Raw genomic sequence first — 22,686 nt, 5'->3', positions numbered from 1 at the left:
GGTCGTTAGGCCATGCACGACAGGCGCCCACTGCACCCTTCACAATCCCAGCACAGCAGCATCTTGTACACACAGATAAGTGTCAATTTACTGTGCACTTGTTTGATTTCATGCAGCATTTTGGCCTGAACGGTCGGCAGTATGCTGTCTGAATCACTGCTATTAAATTGCATAGTGCCGAATCTCTGTTTCTGTTTGTGCTTTTTTTCTATATTTGCCTGTCCAAACTGGAAGATAATAGTGAAGATACATGTACCCAATAGTGCATTGCTATACAATTAAATAAATAAAAAAAAAACCATTATATTTCCACAAGGTTCATCCATCAGACTCTGCATTTATTATTTATTGTCACATTGCATATTTTTTTTGCTGGGTCTGAAGTGTCCCAAAACATTTCAACAATTACTGGCAAATTTCTATAGTTCCAACTCCACAACTGGAAATCAAACATTTGTTATGTTTATGGCTCTCTTGAAAATAATATTGTGTTAATCATTCTAACATTTAGGTAATTGGGGGCCAATTCTGAAGAGGCTCCAGCAGTGTTTAATAATTATATGGTTGATTTGTTTAGCCTCCAGTCTCTATGTAATAATCAGACTTTGTTGACAACGAGTTTCTTTTCTGTTCCAGCAGACATGTGTCGATGAAATCTGGGCAATAATTCACTCCTATCTTCCTAAAGAGTTTTCAGGAAAAAATTATCTGTTAGACATGATCTTTTTTTTTTTTTTTTTTTAAATGTTCATATAAGAAATATACATTGAGCATCCAAAGCATCTCAGCAAAATAACTTTACTGAATTCCAATATTATGTCCACTGAATGAGACTGCTAGTGCATGTGAAATGTTTTGCGTTTGACCATATTTACCTGCTGTTATTGCAACAGATGTGTGCTGGTAGATTCTTTTACGTTTACCTACAGGGCCTGATGTACTAAGGTTCTCCAGGACTGAAGAACCCTAGATGGCAGGGAAGAACCTATGTGATCTGCATTATAGACTAGAGTTGCAACCATTGACAGGATCATAACAGTGTAAGTTAAAGTGAATATTGCTAATAAATAATTGAAGTTGTGGGTGTGTGATGTGGTCACCAGTGATGTTTGGATTTGCTGAATTCCAAATCCAACTAAATTTTGACATTTTGCACAGAAATCAAAATAAATTCCAAAATTTGTGGTTTTCGAGTTTGCATTGCGAAATTGTTATATTTAGAATGTTTTTGCTTTTACTAAACATTTTTTATGAGTAGTGCAAATTTGCATAAGTATGTTCACAATAGGTTGCAATTTCGCTTAGGCCTGGGACCCACAAAAGCAGTTTTGGCCACGTTTTTGGACCACTGACAATTGTATTTCAAAAATGCTTTGCTGATGAAGGTGAATAACGGTGAACCCACTAGAGCAATTGCAATTTGAGCTAATCACAATGGCAGAACATGCAGAATTTTGTGAATTCTAATCAATGTAAAGAATTTGAGCACCAAAATTGCTTCTGAAATCACTAACAAAATACTAGCAAAAAGTGTTTGCAATGCGCAATTCCTATTGGGTCCCTGGAATTACAACATTTTGCTTTTTTGCATAGAATTTTTGCATTATTTGCATAGAGGTTTTACATTCATGTCCCTTGAGCATGCTTAGTGGGGATGAGCAATGAAATTCATGGAATTCTGAATTTCTCAGTAGACATTATTCCTTATTTATGTAAAAAAACCTTTTATACATTACGTGAATGTAATTTAGTGGAGCGTTCAGAATTTACGAGTCAGAATTCCATGAATTGCGACTTTTAACTTTAGTTAGCAAAATTTGTAATTTGGACTCGTAATTCTGTGAAATTCATGTGTTTACCCCTGGCAAGTCACATGTACACACCGCAATAACTTTAAATTAAAGCCCACGTAGATTTGTTGCAAACGTTTCTTAGTGCTGGTGTGTACATCGGTCTTTGTATAGTCTGCTGTGATATTTGGAGAATTATAAGGACGTTTGGAGGAGACAGTGGTGACACTTTTTCTGGCGTACGTTAAAAAAGGGCGTCGGGAAAAAAGGGCGCAGGGTTTTAAACGATAAGCATGAATAACCTTTAAAAAAAATGTGCTATATTTATATATATATTAAAAATAATGTTTTATAAAGTTATAAATCATTAAATAATGTGTATAAAATCGGCAATTGTAAAAACGTTAATCTTCCCTGTTTAAAAAGTGAAATGTATAATAACGTTTTATAAAAGATTATAAAGAATTTTACTAAAGCTATACCTAACCCTACTCTCATACAGAACCCTCCCTGTACCTACCCCTAACCTCTAGACCCCCCTGGTGGTGCCTAAACCTAATACCCCCCGGTGGTACCTAAACCTAAGACCCCCCAGGTGGTGCCTAACCCTAAGACCCCCCTGGTGGTGCCTAAACCTAAGACCCCCCTGGTGGTGCCTAAACCTAAGACCCCCCTGGGGGTGCCTAACCCTAAGACCCCCCTGGTGGTGCCTAAACCTAAGACCCCCCTGGTGGTGCCTAAACCTAAGACCCCCCTGTGATAAGCATTAATAACGTTTGAAAAAAATATTGTGCTGTTTTTCGTTTAAAAATAATGTTTTAAAAAAGATTGTACTGTTTTCCGTTTAAAAATAATGTTTAAAAAATTATAAATCATTAAATAATGTGTAATCATGAGAAGCAGTTATAAAACAGTAAAAGTCTCCGGGCGCCGCTTGTAAAATTTTTCTCCGGCGCCCTTTTTTCCTGTTGGGCGCCCATTAAACGATACTTATTATGGGAGTGAATGGCGGCGCCCTTTTTGTCCACTTGCTTCTTTCTGTGCCTTTAGGCTCATGTACTGTAAATATACTCCTACCTAAACCTACTGTGTTGCATATAACTGTTTGGAATGAGAGTTTGCGTGGAAGTCTTCAAAAGACACTCTCTACAATGCCACAAATACCCTTTTATGCTGACTGCTTTTTGTCTGTTGAGGTACCAAAAGTGTCTTTAAAGCGGAATATAACCCTGCATTTCAACTTTGCTCTAAAACATTATTTACAGTATATTATATGCAACCAGCATTTTTTTTTTACTAGACCAGCATTGGAAGGGTTACACAGGGCTTTAAAGTCCCTAGAGATTTCTGCAACCAAATCCGAACTCGAGTTAGATACTTTTTGTTTACAAATATGTGTTTATTATGACTCATCTCTCTCACTGAGAAGGAGCTTGGAGGACAGCCAAAGAGATGTATCTATTGATAAACAGTTACACACTAACTAAATAGAATGTAACCATCTGAATGTCTGCACGGAACTTAAAACCTCTGTGTTTAACCCTTCCAATGCTGGTCTAGTAAAAAAAAAAATGCTTTTTGCATATAATATGCTGTAAATAATGTTTTAGAGCAAAGTTGAAATGCAGGGTTATATTCCGCTTTAAATATTATATTATGGCTCAGTGCTAGGCAACCAAGAGCATGTACACCAACACAGTGGATAAGATTTATCAAAGCATTACTGACAGTTTTTTCTTCTTAAACAGTTCTAATCAACAGGGGGAACTGTTCTACATGATAATAAGAAAATTCTTAAACCCTACTTAATAGCAGCAGTTTAGTGTGAATTTCTAGACCTGCACCACAGTTAGGAAAAGTGCAAATCCTTCTCTAAACTGCAGCAGATTGAGAAGTGCTTAATAGCACTTCTACAGATTGTGCAACGTGCAGGCTAGACATGATTTGTGAAGTGCTCCTCCCACCTTCTGATTCCTGTGAAGCTGTTCTGTCCTTAACCCTTCCAGTGCTGGGCATTGATTCCCTAAGCTTGATTTTTTTTCAGCTCTAATACATTTATATTATGGGCTTGATTCACAAAAGAGTGCTAACTGATAGCACGGCCGTTTTTCACGCAAATTTTCACGTGATCGCAAATTTTTGTGCGAACTATAACATTTTCGCATGCAAACGATAGCAGTTTGTGCGCACAAATTCGCGTTTATGCACGTAAATGTTATCATTTTGCGTGAAAATTCACGATCGCGCGAAACGTGAAAATTTGCGTTAACAGTTAGCACTCTATTGTGAATCAAGCCCAATATATTTCTCCTATTTTAGAACAGTTTAAGAAGGGAAGTGCAATAGCTAGTGCTTTCTTAAGATGTCTGAGACCGTTCTGCACAAATTTCTAAAAACCTACCGATATTTTGTCTCAGACACTCTTGATAAATGAACGCCACTGTTTTTTATGTTTAGAAGGGCAATTTCAGTTTACTTTTTCCTACATTGATTTTCATACTTCTTGCATGCAATGTCGACGGTGCAGGAATAATAGCAATGGATCTGATCTCCATTGCTGCCCTACTATTATCACTGGACCAGTATGAAAATATAACTTTTGTAAATGATTGTTTTATTCTTAGACAAATATTATGATGAATCTCTTCTCATGTTTTGCAAGTGATTTATTAATACATTCATTTTTCTTCTAAAAAATGAAAATGTTAGGTCCCTGAGGCATGATTCACTTTATGAATAGATTTTATTACATATCTCCTCTTGAACTAGTTCCATCTTTTCTTGTTTTGTTTTTTTTCCCTCTGCCAAGAAAATTGCAGCCACGAAAATTCACATTTTGTCAGCTACATCTGTCAGGTGAGTGTTATGATCCGTAAGTACAACTTATGCTGCCCATAGATGGACCCATTTTTTTACTTGTATAAAAGTCGGATTATATCTTAAAGTGAACCCGAGGTGAGATTTATATGGAGGCAGCCATATTGATTTCCTTTTTAAGCAATACCAGTTGGGCAGAGCTTGGACGCACGCTGCTTGTTGCTGGATGTAGATACACACAGGAGTGTGTCACCGGCAGCAAGAGATATTTTTACATGCACTTGATCAAGTTTCTATCTTGTATGTAGTTATGCAGCAGCGTTTTATACTATTAAAGTACGTTTTAACTTTTTACACTATGGAACATTTTGTATTGGTCCCAGGATACTTATGAGAGGAAGCAATGGCTGCCAGTATCCGCTATAGTTAAAGTATCCTGCGGGTAAGCAGGCATTTTAAGGGGGGTGACTGGCTCCTATCGACTATCCTTGGTGACGGCACCTCAATGCTGTGTGATGTTGCACTAAGGGTGTGTGTTGTGCATACATTATATACTGTATTTTTTGGACTATAAGACTCACTTTTTCTCCCCAAAAAGTTGGGAAAAAAGTCACTGTATCTTATAGTCCAAATGCAGGGAGTTCCTGACTTGTAAACACCTGCCAATACACACCTTCAACCCGCTGCAATGTCGGGGACTCCCTGTACAGTGCCCATGCAGAGGAAGACACAGAGGGGCATTGAGGAGGACACAAGGGTGATACAAAGCGGCATCAAGGAGGACACAAGGAGGACAGAGGTAGACACATGGGGGGCAGAGGAGGACACAGGGAGACACAAGAGGTACAAGGGGGCATGAGGTACAAAGGGGGAATAATCCACAAGATGCCCCTTCTGTTATGATCGCTTCTGCAGCGTTTTCTGCTGACTGCAGTGGTATTGCAAACCAAGCAGTTCTAATGTCATTACATGCATTTGCTTGCATAGTTTGGTTTGCACTTAAACTAGTTGCTGATTCCATCTGCAGTCGCTCTGAAGTTAATGACAGTTTAATATGCTTTTGTGTAAACAAACATTGTCTGCTGCAGTGGAGGGGCGGTCCCTTTCCTGCAGGCTGCATATCATTGTCTGCCTTTTCCTGCTATCAGCCTGTGATTAATTACCATTCACTTGTGTGGGAATCTGCAGGTCTGCTCCCATTGGATGACCTCAGTATAAAGAACTGCTTCCTGCAATGCCTCATGGGCTATCATAGTTTCAGACTATCTGTTACTCTGCTCGTGCCCCACCTCGTTCCTGGTCCGTGTGGACTGCGCTGACTCCTGCGAAGGGGTCAGCGAGTCCTCCTAGTTCTGCTCTTGTTCTAGAAATTGCTACTTGCTTGTCTTGTGTCATATATTGGTTCATCGCCAATATATACGCATACTTGCGCATTTTGTTATTTTCCTTGTATTCGTGTTACGTTAATATATCAGTGTCGCTGATATATACGTACACGAACTGTTTATTTCCTATGTTCAGTTAGTCAGTTTTCCAGCACGTTTTGGTAGTTTGCGCGTATCGTGAACACCCGTGCTGAGCTAGTTATCCTGTTCCTGGTCCTGTTTGTGGATTGCGTTCATCTCTGCGAAGAGATAACGAATCCTTCTGAATCCTGTTCCTGGTCCTGTTTGTGGATTGCGTTCATCTCTGCGAAGAGATAGCGAATCCTTCTGAGTCCTGTTCCCTGTATTACTTCAGTCTTAGTCAGAGTTCCTGCTTATGTCATATATCGGTTCATTGCCAATATATACATATGTTAGTCAGACGTTACGAATAGTTTCATTGATAGCTGTAATTGTAATACGCTAGGAAAACATACTTATTGTATATTTATCTGTGTTACGTTCATCTATCTCGATCCTGCTATTTCCTGTCTCTCCTGTCCTGTCTTTGTGAGGCACGCCATCGCCGCAACGCATTGGCTGCCTCATTCCAGTCTGTCTGGTTTTGGACGCTTGCTGTCGCTAAGTAATCGCTAGCTAGCAAGCGTTCATTCTGTCTACCTGTCCTGATCTCCTCAGTCCTGGTTTATGCGCTCAGCGCTACTTTGCGCTGAGACGTTATTACGAAAGTGTTTGTGGCTGTTCAGATCTGCACCGGCTCTGTGCACCACAATCTCCTATTGGAGTCAGTCCTCTCCTCCACTAAACTGGGGATATCCTGATTCCTTGTGCTGGTGTGTGTACCTCCTTCACGTCAGCTTATGTGTTGTATGCTGACTGTGGAGATTACACCCCCAAGCTTAACATTATGATAGCCCCATTACCAATCCCCATTGTGGGGGGGGTTCCCAGCAAAAATGACACTGTTTGTTATGGTTCCTGTACCTTTAAGAAATTTGAGAAGCTCAATTCTGAAACAGAAAATGATTTTTTTTCTGAATGTGCCAGGTTCCTGGCCAATCCTGAGCTCCAGGCTACTCCTGTTTCAACGTGGGCCCCCCAGCTAGTTTATGTTTTATTTAAGGGAAGATTGTTTCAGTGGGCCTACGATGTCTTGGATCATACCAATTTAAAAGAAAGACCACTGGAATTTCTAGCGTTTGTGATCCATAACTGGCTGCGCAAAACCGATTTGCCTAGCCCTTTTGATAAGCTCCTGGCAGCTTGTCAATCAGCTGCTCCTTCTACTGCCTACAAAAATAATCAGCAAGCAGATAATTGTTCTGATAACTTTTCTTCTGCTAAGGCAGCAGGGTCTAAAGCCAAACGTAAACGCTCCAAAAGAAAAGCGTTACAATCAGCGGAGTCGTTGCCCTTGGCGACTGCGCATCAGATCTGTAATGAGACTCCGCCAGTAGTAGATAATGAAATTCAGTCACCATTCAGGGGAGTCAAATGGACCTATGAAACTACTAATGAACTTTCATTGCTAGCCAGGGAAAATAAAAGTTCTTGTTTAAATGAATTATCTGAATATGATTATGAAGATATATTACAGAGTATTGAACAGATCAATTTATTCGTGCAGCAAGGGAAATTTGCATACACTACAGTTCAATACTTGCTACAGGTATTGGAGATCCTTAGGAATAAGAAATCGGCCAATCACCTGCTAAATAACCCAATGTATGTTTCTGCCACTAACACATTTGCAAACTATGATCAGCCGGAATGCTCAGCTGTTAAATATGCATGGGATCCTCCATTTGAGAAAGGAGAGATGGAAGCCCTGGTCTATGAATGGAAGAAAGATGCAAGTTCATTTTGTCAGTTTTACAGTGCAAAGAGTGAATTAGTATTGAATGCATGCATTCAGTCTGCCTATAACCTAATAAAAACCGGTGTGTGTGGGTATGACTTTGTGGCTCCATTGATCGATGTGTGGAGAATGATTCTGGACGATTTTTATGCGATTCAATCAGTTGATACCAGGGAAGACACACTGTCTAGTGGAGATTGTTCCACTTCCTCAGTTCCTGAGGACTCGCCTGCTTCAGCACCTTTGGCTGATTCAGCGAGTGATTCAGAGCTCCTTTTGTGTGAAATTGAAGTTCCTGTAATTCCACCCTGTACCATGGATAACTCAGTGTTACTTCCCAGTAAGACAGAAATTACTAATACTTCCTTAATCTTGCCATGCACAAATTTCTCAGCAGAGGACCCAGAGGTCCTGCTGACTTCTGAGTCCAGCTTAGCCAGTACTCATGAGTCTTTGTTCAGTGAAACAGACACCAGAAAAATCTTGCCTGTCTCTGCAAATACTTCTGCAGAAATTACCTGTGTTAATAAAGTTCAACTCCTGTCTGATCCAGCAGATGCCAATAGATGCACTACATCAGTTTCTGAGTCCCAGCAATCCTGTCCAGAAATCTCAGAACCCCAACATCTGAATTTTCCAATTTCACAATTGAATGGTGATTTAGATGCGCAAACATTGTGTTTTGATCTTCCTGTTTCTACACCTCACTCTAGTCTCATGAATAACTCACAGCGTCTGCTATGTGAGTCCGAAATCGCAGAATTATTACCGTGTTCAGAAAATGTTCCAGTGAACTTGCCCTGTACCATGAATTGTGCAGTAGATCTCTCCAATGAAACTCAGGTCACAGAATCATTATGCTGTCCAGCAGGTGCTTCCATGGTTTTGCCCTGCAGTGTGGACTGTTCGGTGATCCTGTCCAGTGAAGCTGTGGTCACAGAGTCTTATGCTTCACCCAGTACTTGGGATACTTCAAACCCTCTAGCAGAACAGTCTGAGGCACTGCTTACCTCAGTTGGTGTTACAGTAATATTCACTTGTCTAGCAGCTGTTTTGGAATTACAGTCTGCTCTAATAAAACTTGATGAATTTCTGCCCAGCGAAGCAGAAGCCATTGAAATATTGTCCTCGTCAGCAAGTGTGTCAGATACCTTGCCCTGTACACAGTCTGATTTAACCAATGTTGTTGAGTCCCTCTCCAGTGTTGTAACAGCCGAGGAACTCCAGCCCTGTCCTCTGAATGTTTCAAAAGTCTTGCCCTGTAACATGGATAATTCTGACTCGCTGGAAAAAATAATAGAAATCTCAGAATTTCAGTCCGGGTTAATGAGTGTTTCTGAAACCCAGCCCTGTATCCTGGAAAATTCTGGTTCTCTGGCCGGTGTGGCAGAAGTTCCTGAGTCCCCTTCCTGTCCAGTGAGTTACTCAGTTTTGCCTAGTTCAGTGGGGATTGCTGCACTACTGACTTGTTTTGCAGCCCTTCATGAGCTCCAATCCAGTGTATTTGATGAGTCTCTGTCTAGTCCAGAAGAAGTTATGGGAACCCTGTCTAGTTCGGTGCATACATCAGAAGATTTGTCCTGTCTTGTAAATGCCCCTGAACATGATTTGTTAATAACTTTGCTGGAATCAGAGACATCTAAGTCTAATCCTGCATTTTTTAGTGACAATCCAGTAACTGTGAAGTCTAGTCATGATGATTTTTTTTTGCCCAGTCCTGGTTTCGGTCCTACCTTGACTGACTTTGAGGTTTGCAGTTCCTTGACATGCCCAGAAGTCTCTCTTGTGCCAGTGTGCCCAGATGTGCTTCGTATGCCAGAATGCCCAAGTGTGTCTGTGTTGGCGTGCTCACACGCTTCCCTAGTGGAGACATGTTCTGATGTTGCCGGTTGGCCTGCATGCCCGGAGATGGTTCTGGTCCCTAAAAACCCTGATCTTGATGTTTGTCCTTGTGACCCTGACTCTAGAGTTGCCCTGGGTTCCATAGGGGTTCTTGATGGTTCTCCATGTGAACCTAAGGGGCGTTCTGACCTGTGGGGATCTCTTTGGAGCTTCCAAGTGTTCTGGGAGATCTCTGAGGAAACTTGTCCTGGTACCTTGGACTGGTTCAACGGTGGGTTTTGTGTTGGTGGGGACAGTTCCGGTGGGCATTGTAAAGGCTTTGGCGTTTTTGGACAGTCCCGAGAAGGCGGTGGGTATCGCTCAGAGAGTTTCTGGGGGCTTTTCTCTGGAAGTCGTGGTTCTGATGGGTATCACACTGAGGCTTGTAGTACTGACGGGCATGGTTCGGTAGGTTCTGGTTCCAATTGGTCTAGTTCTGGTGAGACTGATTCGGGAATTTGGTTTTTTCGGACGGATCCGACCTTCATGAATTTTCAGTCAGATCAGTTTGCTGGATTTCCCACTTCTGATTTTTTGGTTTGGGTGGTTCAGGAGAAATATGTCAGTTTTCATAGGCGTCCAGAGGCCGCGTTTAAGGGAGGGGGTACTGTTATGATCGCTTCTGCAGCGTTTTCTGCTGACTGCAGTGGTATTGCAAACCAAGCAGTTCTAATGTCATTACATGCATTTGCTTGCATAGTTTGGTTTGCACTTAAACTAGTTGCTGATTCCATCTGCAGTCGCTCTGAAGTTAATGACAGTTTAATATGCTTTTGTGTAAACAAACATTGTCTGCTGCAGTGGAGGGGCGGTCCCTTTCCTGCAGGCTGCATATCATTGTCTGCCTTTTCCTGCTATCAGCCTGTGATTAATTACCATTCACTTGTGTGGGAATCTGCAGGTCTGCTCCCATTGGATGACCTCAGTATAAAGAACTGCTTCCTGCAATGCCTCATGGGCTATCATAGTTTCAGACTATCTGTTACTCTGCTCGTGCCCCACCTCGTTCCTGGTCCGTGTGGACTGCGCTGACTCCTGCGAAGGGGTCAGCGAGTCCTCCTAGTTCTGCTCTTGTTCTAGAAATTGCTACTTGCTTGTCTTGTGTCATATATTGGTTCATCGCCAATATATACGCATACTTGCGCATTTTGTTATTTTCCTTGTATTCGTGTTACGTTAATATATCAGTGTCGCTGATATATACGTACACGAACTGTTTATTTCCTATGTTCAGTTAGTCAGTTTTCCAGCACGTTTTGGTAGTTTGCGCGTATCGTGAACACCCGTGCTGAGCTAGTTATCCTGTTCCTGGTCCTGTTTGTGGATTGCGTTCATCTCTGCGAAGAGATAACGAATCCTTCTGAATCCTGTTCCTGGTCCTGTTTGTGGATTGCGTTCATCTCTGCGAAGAGATAGCGAATCCTTCTGAGTCCTGTTCCCTGTATTACTTCAGTCTTAGTCAGAGTTCCTGCTTATGTCATATATCGGTTCATTGCCAATATATACATATGTTAGTCAGACGTTACGAATAGTTTCATTGATAGCTGTAATTGTAATACGCTAGGAAAACATACTTATTGTATATTTATCTGTGTTACGTTCATCTATCTCGATCCTGCTATTTCCTGTCTCTCCTGTCCTGTCTTTGTGAGGCACGCCATCGCCGCAACGCATTGGCTGCCTCATTCCAGTCTGTCTGGTTTTGGACGCTTGCTGTCGCTAAGTAATCGCTAGCTAGCAAGCGTTCATTCTGTCTACCTGTCCTGATCTCCTCAGTCCTGGTTTATGCGCTCAGCGCTACTTTGCGCTGAGACGTTATTACGAAAGTGTTTGTGGCTGTTCAGATCTGCACCGGCTCTGTGCACCACAATCTCCTATTGGAGTCAGTCCTCTCCTCCACTAAACTGGGGATATCCTGATTCCTTGTGCTGGTGTGTGTACCTCCTTCACGTCAGCTTATGTGTTGTATGCTGACTGTGGAGATTACACCCCCAAGCTTAACACCTTCATCATGGATGCACCAGGTTTAGTATATATTTTCCCCCCTTGTTTTTGTCCTCTAAACGCACCTAAAAAGATGTGTCTTATGGTCAGGAGCATCTTATAGTTCGGAAAATATGGTACTATGTTGAGTATTTATTCATGCTTCTCTGGGTCTATGACTGTTAAGAGCCAATTGGAAAAATAATCGTATTGAACTGTGTGGAACACAGCAGGATATATTGACAGTGTGAAATTGCCTACTACAGAGGATACTGCTGGCAGCCCAGGGAGTGACTATAGGTACCTTGGAACACTGAGCGCAGCTATACGTAGTTGATTTTAATACCAGTTACCTGGCTGTCCTGCTGATCCTCTGCCTCTAATACTTTCATCCATAGACCCTGAACAAGCATGCAGCACATCAGTTGTTAGTGACAATATTGTCAGAACTGACAAGTTTTTATGCATCAGTAGTGTCTGAATCTCACACATGAAACAAGCATGCAACAAATCCAGTCAAAATTCAGTTGTGATCTGATCTGCATGCTTGGTCAGGTTCCATGGCTAAAAGTATAAGAGGCAAAGAATCAGCAGGACAATGCAGAAAAATATGCATTGTTTAACCACTTAAATACCAGCGGTCTCTGCCCCCTTAAACTCTTGAGGACCGCAGTGTTAATCCCCCCAATGACCAGGCCATTTTTTTTAAATAGGCCACTGCAGCTTTAAGGCCAAGCAACACAGCACACAAGTGATTCCCCACCCCCCCCTTTTCTCCCCACCAACAGAGCTCTCTTTTTATTTATTTTATTATTTTTTTCAACAAATCGGCCTATTTTTAGTTTTATTTAACCTCCTGCCCCCAGCTGGCCAATCATGGCAATCGGCTGTCTTAGGCTTCTACCTATGAGAGCCAATCGCTCTTTAGTGTCCCAGGGGGACAGCCGTGTCACACGGCTGTCCCCAGTACAGCGCTGCTGCAGATCGCAGCACTGTACAATGTAATTAGATGGCGGTTTCACCGTCTAACAGTCTCCCGAGCTGCGATCGCCACTCGGAGACTGATGCGCGCAGCCTGCGCGCGATCTCCGGCACTGCAAGCCCCAAGGACCTTACGCCAATCGGCGTTAGGTGGTCCCGGGGCTGCCGCCGCGGCCACACCCACCGGCGTGACGCAGTCAGCATGCAGTTAAGGACCAGAGACCGCTGGTACAAGAAACAGCGGAATCCCGGCAAATCACCGCACATACCCACTGCAATCGCCTACACCGCCGCACGTCAGGATCCTGGGCCACCCACTCTGCCACTCTCTATGATGGCAGAGTTCTTTTCATTGGGTCCTAACCCTGCCTATCTATGTAAGCCAATGGGAGTGCCTTACATTGATAGACAGGGTCAGGAGCCAATGAAATTGGCTCCTGACCGGCTCACAGGGCTCTGCCATCATAGAGACGGCAGAGCAAGTAAGCTGCGGTGGGGAAACAGCGGCGAGATCATCGGGAGTGACAAAAGCGGCGAGAAAAACGGGCGGCGTCTAGGAAATCTAGATTTCAATCAGCACGGTCCTTAAGTAGTTAAAAAGAAATACATATGGCAGCCTCCATAGCCCCCTCACTTCAAGGCTAAGTTTTTACTCTGTCCACTTTTGATGGACCAGACAGTAGACTCAAAACAGATGAGTTGAAGACTGCAAAGATTTTTCTATGGGGTGGTTCACATTAAACCTGTTCCTTTTGAGTCTGTTAAGTCTTATTGTGGAAAAATCCAACTGCACACATTTTTTCAAACAGTGGATTCAGTTGCTAGGTGCCTTTTCTATAATGGCAGGGGATCCTGTGAAATACCCTATGCACTGTACAGTACATCTATCGGTAGAGATGTGGTACTTCTTCAGCATTGTGTAAATCCAGCCTTTAAAAAATGCCCCATAGTCAACCATGTAAACCTGGAAAACCACTATCCAGTTTCCCTTTGTTTGCTTTTTTTTGTCTGTCCACCCTACCCAATGGTAGACTTCTAGTAAATTAGAAAAACATAATAATGTTGAGCGTGGTAAGGTGATCAGAAGCTGATCATAGGCTGGGCTTTTCTATATCTTCCCTCCTTTCTGGAGATGGGACACTGCATCATCAGTGAAAAATGACTTCTGCAGGATCCTATGGGGGGAAAGGGGGAGGAAGTGTGTGCCCCTGAGGTCAGGGCACACAGAGGATGCAAGAGCTCTCCTGGTGGACCAGATGAAGAGCCCAGTCCATTATCATGAATATGGGAAAAAAAACATCTGAGCATGCACACAGCCATGGTGGCAGTTCAGGAATTCACAAATTGATTCCCAGGCATCACTATGCTGCCATCAATGACTCCAGTGCTCTACCTCTCCTATCTAATTCCACAAGAAATTCTAAGGGATAGTAAGTAAAAGTAGGCACTGTAATGTATGTTTTAGTTTAATTTTCAACACAACATATTTCATTAACCCTTTGCCTGCCAGTGGATTTGTCCTAAACGTGAACATCTACTGCCAAGCAGTTTTTAGACATGTTGCTCTCATTAGGTTTACTTAGGATTTTTGACAAGAAAACCTACATGAATTAGAACATATTACGTATTGCTTTTTCTGTAATGAATTGGGCTTGAACACTGAAACAAAATTTTGTACTTTTTTCTGAAGATGTAACAACATTTTTGAGTGAAATATGTAAAAAAAAAAAGTAAAATAAAAAATAAAATATTTTTCTGTTGTTTTTTTTTTTCAAAGAAGAATTACATTTACTGACAAAAATTTTACTGTTTGTAAAAGACTTGATTTTGCTGAATCCAACAATACCAGATATGTATTGGTATCCCACTTTTCCTCTCCTGGAATAGGTACGCCAATACAGTTAGATAGATATAGGTGCAGCCAATATAGGTAGCCTGGAATAGGTGCTACCAGTACAGGTAGCCAGATATAGGTGCAGCCAGTAAAGGTAGCCAGGAATAGATGCCCCCAGTACAAGTAGCCAGGTATAGTTGCAGCCAGTAGAGGTAGTAGGTATAGTTGCAGCCAGTAGAGGTAGTAGGTATAGGTGCTATCAGTAAAGGTAGCAGGTATAGGTGCCACTGTGGGGAGGGGGGATGACATCATCCTCCCTCCCTCCACATGGGGCCCCCTCTTGTGTACCCCTGCAAAGCTGTAGCGCAGCGGTGTGGTGTGTAATTAACTCACCTGCTCATTCTCCTGCTCATCGCTCCTTGCGATGTGTCCCTGCTGCCATCAGGCTCCTCTCTGGCTGCCCAATCTCTGTATGACACGCATAAGTATGCGTCATGCAGGAAAAAGGAAGAAGAGAAGAGACGGCTGCCGGCGGGGGACATGTGGCAAAGAGCGAATGATCATGTGGGTAATTACACACTAAGCGCTGCTCCAGCTCTGCAGCAATGCAGAGGAGAGGAGCCCATGTGGAGGGAGGAATGATGTTGGCCCCCCTCCCCACTGCTTCCTGGGGGACAAATTGCCAAATAACCTACTAGGTACTTTGATGGCAGTTGGGGCCCTTGCCTGCCAAAACGCAGCTAGTACGTGCTTGGCAGGGAAAGGGTTGAATCAAACACCTACATATGGGTGTATCTGGTCAATTCCTGGTTAAACCCGCACCTAGCCATTAGACCTGACACACAATAAAGGGTGAGGAGGGTATGTCTCCTATACTATGAAGTACAGGCATGCAAAAAGAAAAACGACTTACCATATTTGTTTAAAATGAGCACAGTAGAAACAATGTTAAGGCCTGTAAGAAATCATAAAATGCAATCTCACCCTAATAGGTACTGTGCCAAGCTTGGCACATATTTTCTTTAGTGACTATTTGCAGATAGAATTTTTGTGAGAGCTTATGGTGCTTAGGCATCTTAGGAAAAGTGTTACAGAAGAATGTGCTCTAATACCTACTGTGTATACCGTAGATGCATACATGAAAAAAAGGCATCTGGAGAAAAGGGCGCAGGCAGGCAGTGGTGTAACTACAAATCATGGAGCTCTCACACAGACAGAACATCTCTGCCGAAGCCTAACACAGAACTCTGCCTCTACCAATGCCCAACACAGAGCCGTTCCTCTACCTATGCCTAACACTTAACCCCCTTAATCATCCCCCCCCCCCAGTAGGGCCTAACCCTAAACATTCCCCCCCCCTCCCCCGGCAATGAGAGTAAAGTTGGTTGCAGGGAGTCTAAAATAGTGGGTGCCAAGTTTTCCTGCTGTGCAAAGCTGCAATTTACATAGTGCAAAGTCTCGGCATCCGCTATTTTGTGGGGGCCCTCTCTGCACCCAACTTTACTCTCATTGCTGCAAATCACAGCTTTTAGTGCCTACCCTACCCCGCCCCCCTAGTGTTGCCTTAACCACTACCCCAGTGGCGCCTAACCCTAACCTGCCCCTGGTGGTTCCTAAACCTTAACCCCCCTTCCCTGTAGAGCCACAATTGGCATAGCCAGCAGACTTGGTGCCCGCTATTTATCAGGCACTCCCCTACGCCCAAATCACAGCTTTTATAATATTGATGCACCACAGCTCCCAGTATGCCCGCCATAGAAGCACCACAGCTGACTCTGCCTGGAGGACAACCTGGGGCACCCCAAAATACTGTAGATCTGGGGCATGTGCCACTGATCTTTGGGACTAGCAAGGCCCCTGGTGTTACAGACCACTATACATGTGACTGTTTCTTCCTGACTCATCTGAGGGAACTTTAAGCAACCTATTTTATTGTTCCAGTGATTGGCTGGTGCAGGAACTAGTTTATTGGTATGTTTTATCATCTGCCTGCATTGCAGCCCCTGCAGATTCACAGGGCCAGCTTTCGGTGAGTGATTCCTTTTAGATTGTCAATTTCACATGGTCAGGCCTCCCAGGGCCTTATGCAATGCAGGTGTAGTTGGTACTGGAGACTGAAAGGTATATTGGCCTAACAATCTGTTCTGAGGTGTCAAGGCCTATCTGAAGAGGATCATTCATATACTGTATATCTAATAATCCAGCTTGTGCCATATTCCTGCTGCTGCTCTCCTGGGTGCAGCTTTCTCCTTTGTGAATAACAAATATTGTTTTATATAAGAGCTCCAACTGCCAGTCCTGCTGCTTAGATTAACACTGGCCAGTGTTTAGGGAAATTAACTTAAATGTTTATCTGAGTTTGATTTTAACAGACTGTTTATACATTTGTCATTTACAGTGCACTTAATAATCTACTGTGATGTTTGGGATTTGACATCTTTGGATTTTCTGGTGCTTTCTTGGGCCAAACCCTTCCCAGAGGCTTTGGAGGTGTCATTCTATATTGCATTCATTTGCAAGCAACTGTTGGTATTCCATTGTTGTCATAACTATGTGTTCAGATGCTATGACCTATCTGTTAGAACATATTGCTAAAAGGTAAATTGTTAATTTTATCCTAATTACTAGATCTCCGGATGCAATAAAATGTCTTATATTTTATATATTTTCTCATTATACTGCTAGTTTATGTGTATCACTGGAGGTTGTGGGTGTCACCAGAGTTGGACAAAGAGTAGGACCCATCTAACACAGCTACACCTATGGGTGCACTACACCCATTTGGGGGGCAATGAGAAGCTGGGGCACAATTTTGAGAGCACTAAACAGCTAGGGCACATCGTAGAAAGCACTATAAAGCTAGCTGATATGGTTATTTGTGTTTGCATTTTATCTGCGTTCATAATGTCACTTCTGGCATAAAACCTCACAGAGTATGATTATCATAAACAAACATTTTTAATCTTTTTGGAATGTTCATATTTCCCTGGATGCTCTTTAGAATGTATGGCTTTCCCATATAAGTTCAATAAAGGTTACTGTTTAATTAGCATTGCCATCCTACCCTGACCATTCATCATATATGTCCTTTTCCAGCTGACAGACAGAGACCAATATTAGATTTTTTTTTCCCTTTAACAGATTAATTCAAAATATGCCAAGTGTGGAATTTTCAGAGTTAGCTGCATTAAAGCCTTTCAAGAAAAATAGCACGCTGTGCTTTGCTTCACCACTGTCACGGCGCTAAATAAGTGAAATTAGTATTCCAAATAGAATTGGACAATCAGTATCTTTAATGAGAAATTGCTAGGTTCTAAAGGATTAATATGTTATTAAGTGCCGTATATCATTTCAGCAGCTAGGTTTGGTTTTTATTCCACTTCACAAGAAAATGCATGATTCTAAGGCTAACGTAAAGAGCGTGCCTTATGGAACAGAACAAAAGCGCTGGCGCGCTTATATCTCAACCCGAAGGCACCAATTTACTAAAATGGATTAAATATACTATTTATTCATAACCTCTTTGATCAAAAGAATATCCAATTTCCCATCCCTTTTTTTCTTTGAACTCAGAATAAGGAAAAAGTGATGTTTCATATGTGAAGGTTGTTAAGCAAGAGTCTAATGAAAAAGACGCAGTTTAAAATTATTTTCAAACATTAAAAAAAAGGTATCAAAGTGTGGAGAGGGAAATGTAATTGACCATACTGTGTATAAAAAAAAAAACCTCTCACAAACAAAAAAGATGAATATGAAATGTGACCTTTGTGATTTCATATTGATTCTATTAATAAGAAGGCCATAATGCCATCTAAATCCAGTCAGATATTAGATGAATGCTGGGTGAGGTATGTCATAGTGAAGGAGATTTCCCTCCTTTAATGTTTTTATAAATACAGAAATGTTTTTACAAAAAGGCACTTTCTCATTCTGCAGAAAACAGAGCACATTACATTTTGGAACACTTTAAGCTCCTTGTTAGATTGTGAGCTCCACAGAGGGACATTAAGGTCCCGTTCACATCACAAACGCGGATGGTCATGCGTACGGAACACAACGCATGCGAACGCACGCCATCCGCGTTTGTGTGCGTTGTGTGGCTGATCCCATCACTGAAAAGTGAATGGGACAGCCACGCGTTTTTGCAAAAAATGCGTGCAGCATGCGTCCTGGACCGCACCGGTCCGGAACGCATGCAGTGTGAACATCAGACAGTGCACTCTATGCACTGTCTGATGTCGTGAGTGTCGGCCACCGGCACGCGTTTCCAAAATGCGCCTAGAAACATGTGCAGTGTGAACGGGGCCTTAGCAACATGAGTTATTCAGTGTACTATGTAAAGCTCTGCAGAAAATCTCAGCACTATATACTGTACTATAGATAATATTAACCAGTTCCAGATTTCTGCTACGTATATATGTTACAGCCAGGACCCGAAGTTTGGCCAGAACTAGAAGTGGCCGGCCACTTCGGGTTCTGGCCGGCCAATGTGCGAACTGGCCGCTGCGCTGCGGCCAATGTGAGAAATGCAACAATTCCTGTAAGGTTAATGGGATGTTGTGGCCGCAGCGCAGCGGGCAAATGTATCACACATCTTACTTTATTCAATGACATTAAGCCGACCGGCTTTTTCTCTGCCTCTCTCCTCCCCCCCGCCTCTCTCTCTTCTTCTCTTATGGGCAGCCGGGCGGGGACACGCGTGTCCCTCCGGAGTCGTTCGTCGCGGCAGGGGAATCCTGCCGTTCTTGCAGAGCGGGTGCTGGCGGAAGCAATGTCTGCAGCCTCCCCGCTCTGCTCTCCTGCTGCGACGAACGACTCTCCTGGACACGCGTGTCCCCGCCCAGCTGCCCATAAGAGAAGGAAGAGAGAGAGGCGAGGGGAGGAGAGAGAGGCGGGGGGGGGAAGAGAGAAAGCGGGGAAAAAGCCGGTCGGCTTAATGTCATTGAATAAAGTAAGATGTGTGATACATTTGCCCGCTGCGCTGCGGCCACAACATCCCATTAACTTTACAGGAATTGTTGCATTTCTCACATTGGCCGCAGCGCAGCGGCCAGTTCGCACATTGGCCGGCCAGAACCCGAAGTGGCCGGCCACTTCTAGTTCTGGCCAAACTTCGGGTTCTGGCCGTAACATATATACGCCCCTGTGTTTACCTCTAGCAGATCAGGGGCGTATATTTACGCACTGTTTACTCACCGCCGCCAATCGCGATTCCAGCGCCGTTTCCGCCGCATCCACGTTCTTCTGTGTTCAGGGCATGAGAAGAATCCATTCTCAGCCCTGATCCCCGTGCCGATATGAATGGGAGAGAGAGTATCTCTCATTCATAACCCCAAGGAAACTGTTTCAAACAGTTTCGTTCCTATCTGCTGTAAACAGCAGACAGTGAGCTAAGTGTAGTGCCATCTTGTGGCCAAAAAGTAAAATACAACCATATACACCCCAATATACCATACTACACTCTTACATTCAGACAATTATTTAAATATTTATTATTGTTAAACCCCTTCCACCCCTAACCCATAGTTACCAAAATAAAACTTGTAAATAAAAAAAAAAAATACAACATAAAAAAAAAACCTACATAAATAGTTACCTTAGGGACTTTTTAAATATGTATGTTATGTCGATATATTAATGTTGCTTTTGTAAATAAAAGCCTATAATTATGTTTATAGTATAAGAAAAACACTAAATTGAAAAAATACACCTTTGTTTCCAAATAAAATATTATCGCCATACATTGTACTAGGGATGCAATTTAAGTGTTGTAATAAACGGGACAAATGGGCAAAAAAAATGTGACTGTTTTACCTACAATAGCACTTTTTTTTTTAAACCACAATGGCTGAAAACTAAGAAATGATGAATTTTTGCAATTTTTCTCTTCTTCTTCCCTGTAAAATGCATATATAATAAAATAATTCTTAGCAAAAAGTATTGCCCAAAGAAAGCCTAGTTTGTCCCGCAAAAAATAATATATAGATCGTTTCAGTGTGTTAAGTAGTCATAAAGTTATTGGCGAATGAATGGGAGGTGCATTATGTGAAAATTGCTCTGGTCTTGAAGTGGAAAAAACCTGTGGTAGGGAAGTGGTTAATAATAATGATACAAATCCATGGAGAAAAAAAGGAATCTCCATTCACAGGGGCACAAACAATGTCTTAAATGGACCCTGAACTGAGAGGCATATGGCGGTTACTATATCTATTTCCTTTTAAACGCTACCAGTTGCCTGGCAGTCTGATATTTCTGGCTCAGTAGTATCTGAATCACAAACCTGAAACAAACATGTGGCAAATTCAGTCAAACACCTGATCTGCATGCTTCTTCAGGATCTTTGGCTAAAAGTATTAGAGCAGAGGATCATCAGGAAAAACAGGTCATTTGCTCTGTTTCAAAGGAAATAAATATGTCAGCCTTCATATTGGGAGCAGGAAAAAAGGGCGCGGCTGAGGGTAGACAAAAAGGGCCCCGTCATAGACTTTAATGCAATTATCGTTAATACGGCGAAAAAAGCATGAAAAAAGGGCACTGCGAAAAATTTTGTTAATAAGATTATAACATTATAGTTTTTGAGGTAGTTATCATCTTAGAATTTTATAACGGTATATTTAATAAGTACAGATTTTATGCTTTCAAAGGTATTATCATTAATATATCTAAAAGGGTATTTCTGCAGAGGGAGTGGTTGGTGTTAGGCAACACCAAGGGGAATGGTTAAGGTTAGGCCCCACCTAGGCGGTGGTTAGTTTTAGGCAACATCGGGGGGGGGGAGGGGTGGTTAGTGTTAGGCACCACCAGGGGGGTGGTTAGGGTTAGGCACCATTTCTATTTAAACCTGCGTGCTGGCTGGCGGCGTCACCTGAGGAAGGCGAGGATTCGCTGAAACGCGTTGTGACGCTGCCAGCACGCTCTAGTTTCCTTGGTCAGCCACCCCAGTCCCTTCCATCTGGACCAAGCCCTCAGCAGGCCATGGAGGATGCAGCAGGCGGCTCCCCAGGTTTTCCAGGACAGGGCTTCGCCCTCATCTGATATGCTTGTATGCATCTAATTTCCGGTAAGTGCAATTGTGTTATGCGCATTTTAACTCATTAAAATTGGTTTTACAGTATTGAGCGCTCCTCCGCTTTCCATTTTTGCCACTAGGGGAGTGGTTAGTTTTAGGCACCACCAGGGGAGGATTCTGTGTGAGGGTAGCTTTGGGTTAAGCAGTATTGCCGAAAAACCTTACGACATTTAACGTTAATATTTATTTGTTATTATTAGGGATGCTCGGTAAATTCCGCGGAATTCTTAATTCCGGATGGAATTAGGTTAATTCCGATAGTCGGAACGGAATTGCTATACCTCTCAAATGGAATTCCGCGGAATTTTCCGGAATAACATACAAAATCTCTCTTCTCTCTCTCTTCTCTCTCTCTCCATAGCTGGGATTTGAACCCAGGACTGTAGTAGTAGGTATCTGTCTTACCCACTAGACCATTAACCACACTACATGGTAGTAGGTATCCGCCTTACCCCTAGACCATCAACCACACTACATGCTACACAGTAGCATCAATTCAATAGAAAAAGTTTCTATTGAATTGATCATAATGGTAGTATGGTACATGCTAGGCCAGCTTTAGCATGTAGTGTGGTTGATGGTCTAGTGGGTAAGACAGATACCTACTACACACTGTGTCCTTGGTTCAAATCCCAGCTATAGTATATATACATGCTTTTCAAAAAGTACAAATCCTTAATCATGCTACTTATTCTATTGAATTGATCATAATAGTAGTATGGTACATGCTAGGCCAGCTTTAGCATGTAGTGTGGTTGATGGTCTAGTGGGTAAGACAGATACCTACTACACACTGAGTCCTGGGTTCAAATCCCAGCTATGGTATATAAGCATGCTTTTCAAAATGTACAAATCCTTAATCATGCTACTTATTCTATTGAATTGATCATAATAGTAGTATGGTACATGCTAGGCCAGCTTTAGCATGTAGTGTGGTTGATGATCTAGTGGGTAAGACAGATACCTACTACACACTGAGTCCTGGGTTCAAATCCCAGCTATGGTATATAAGCTGCTTTGAAAATCTGCAATTCCCTACTGGAGAGAGAGAGAGCAACCCTAGTTATTATTTCTCGTTTATTTTTGCA

At 42.5% G+C, this 22,686-nt stretch overlaps 1 long non-coding RNA gene across 1 annotated transcript in view; it reads right to left on the bottom strand.

The window, feature by feature from the left end:
* Positions 1–329: 329 nt before the first annotated feature.
* The window catches only part of LOC137517659 (uncharacterized), a 53,980-nt gene continuing 31,623 nt past the window's right edge, over positions 330–22,686 (bottom strand). Inside the window, exon 3 of the long non-coding RNA XR_011020612.1 lies at positions 330–682. This is a non-coding gene — a long non-coding RNA (uncharacterized lncRNA). The remainder of the gene's footprint in view (positions 683–22,686) is intronic.

Source organism: Hyperolius riggenbachi, chromosome 5 (assembly GCF_040937935.1).
Source record: "Hyperolius riggenbachi isolate aHypRig1 chromosome 5, aHypRig1.pri, whole genome shotgun sequence".
In the NCBI taxonomy this organism is placed as follows: domain Eukaryota; kingdom Metazoa; phylum Chordata; class Amphibia; order Anura; family Hyperoliidae; genus Hyperolius; species Hyperolius riggenbachi.
The sequence above is the reverse complement of the archived record's forward strand: the minus strand, read 5'-3'. Positions and strand labels throughout refer to the sequence as shown.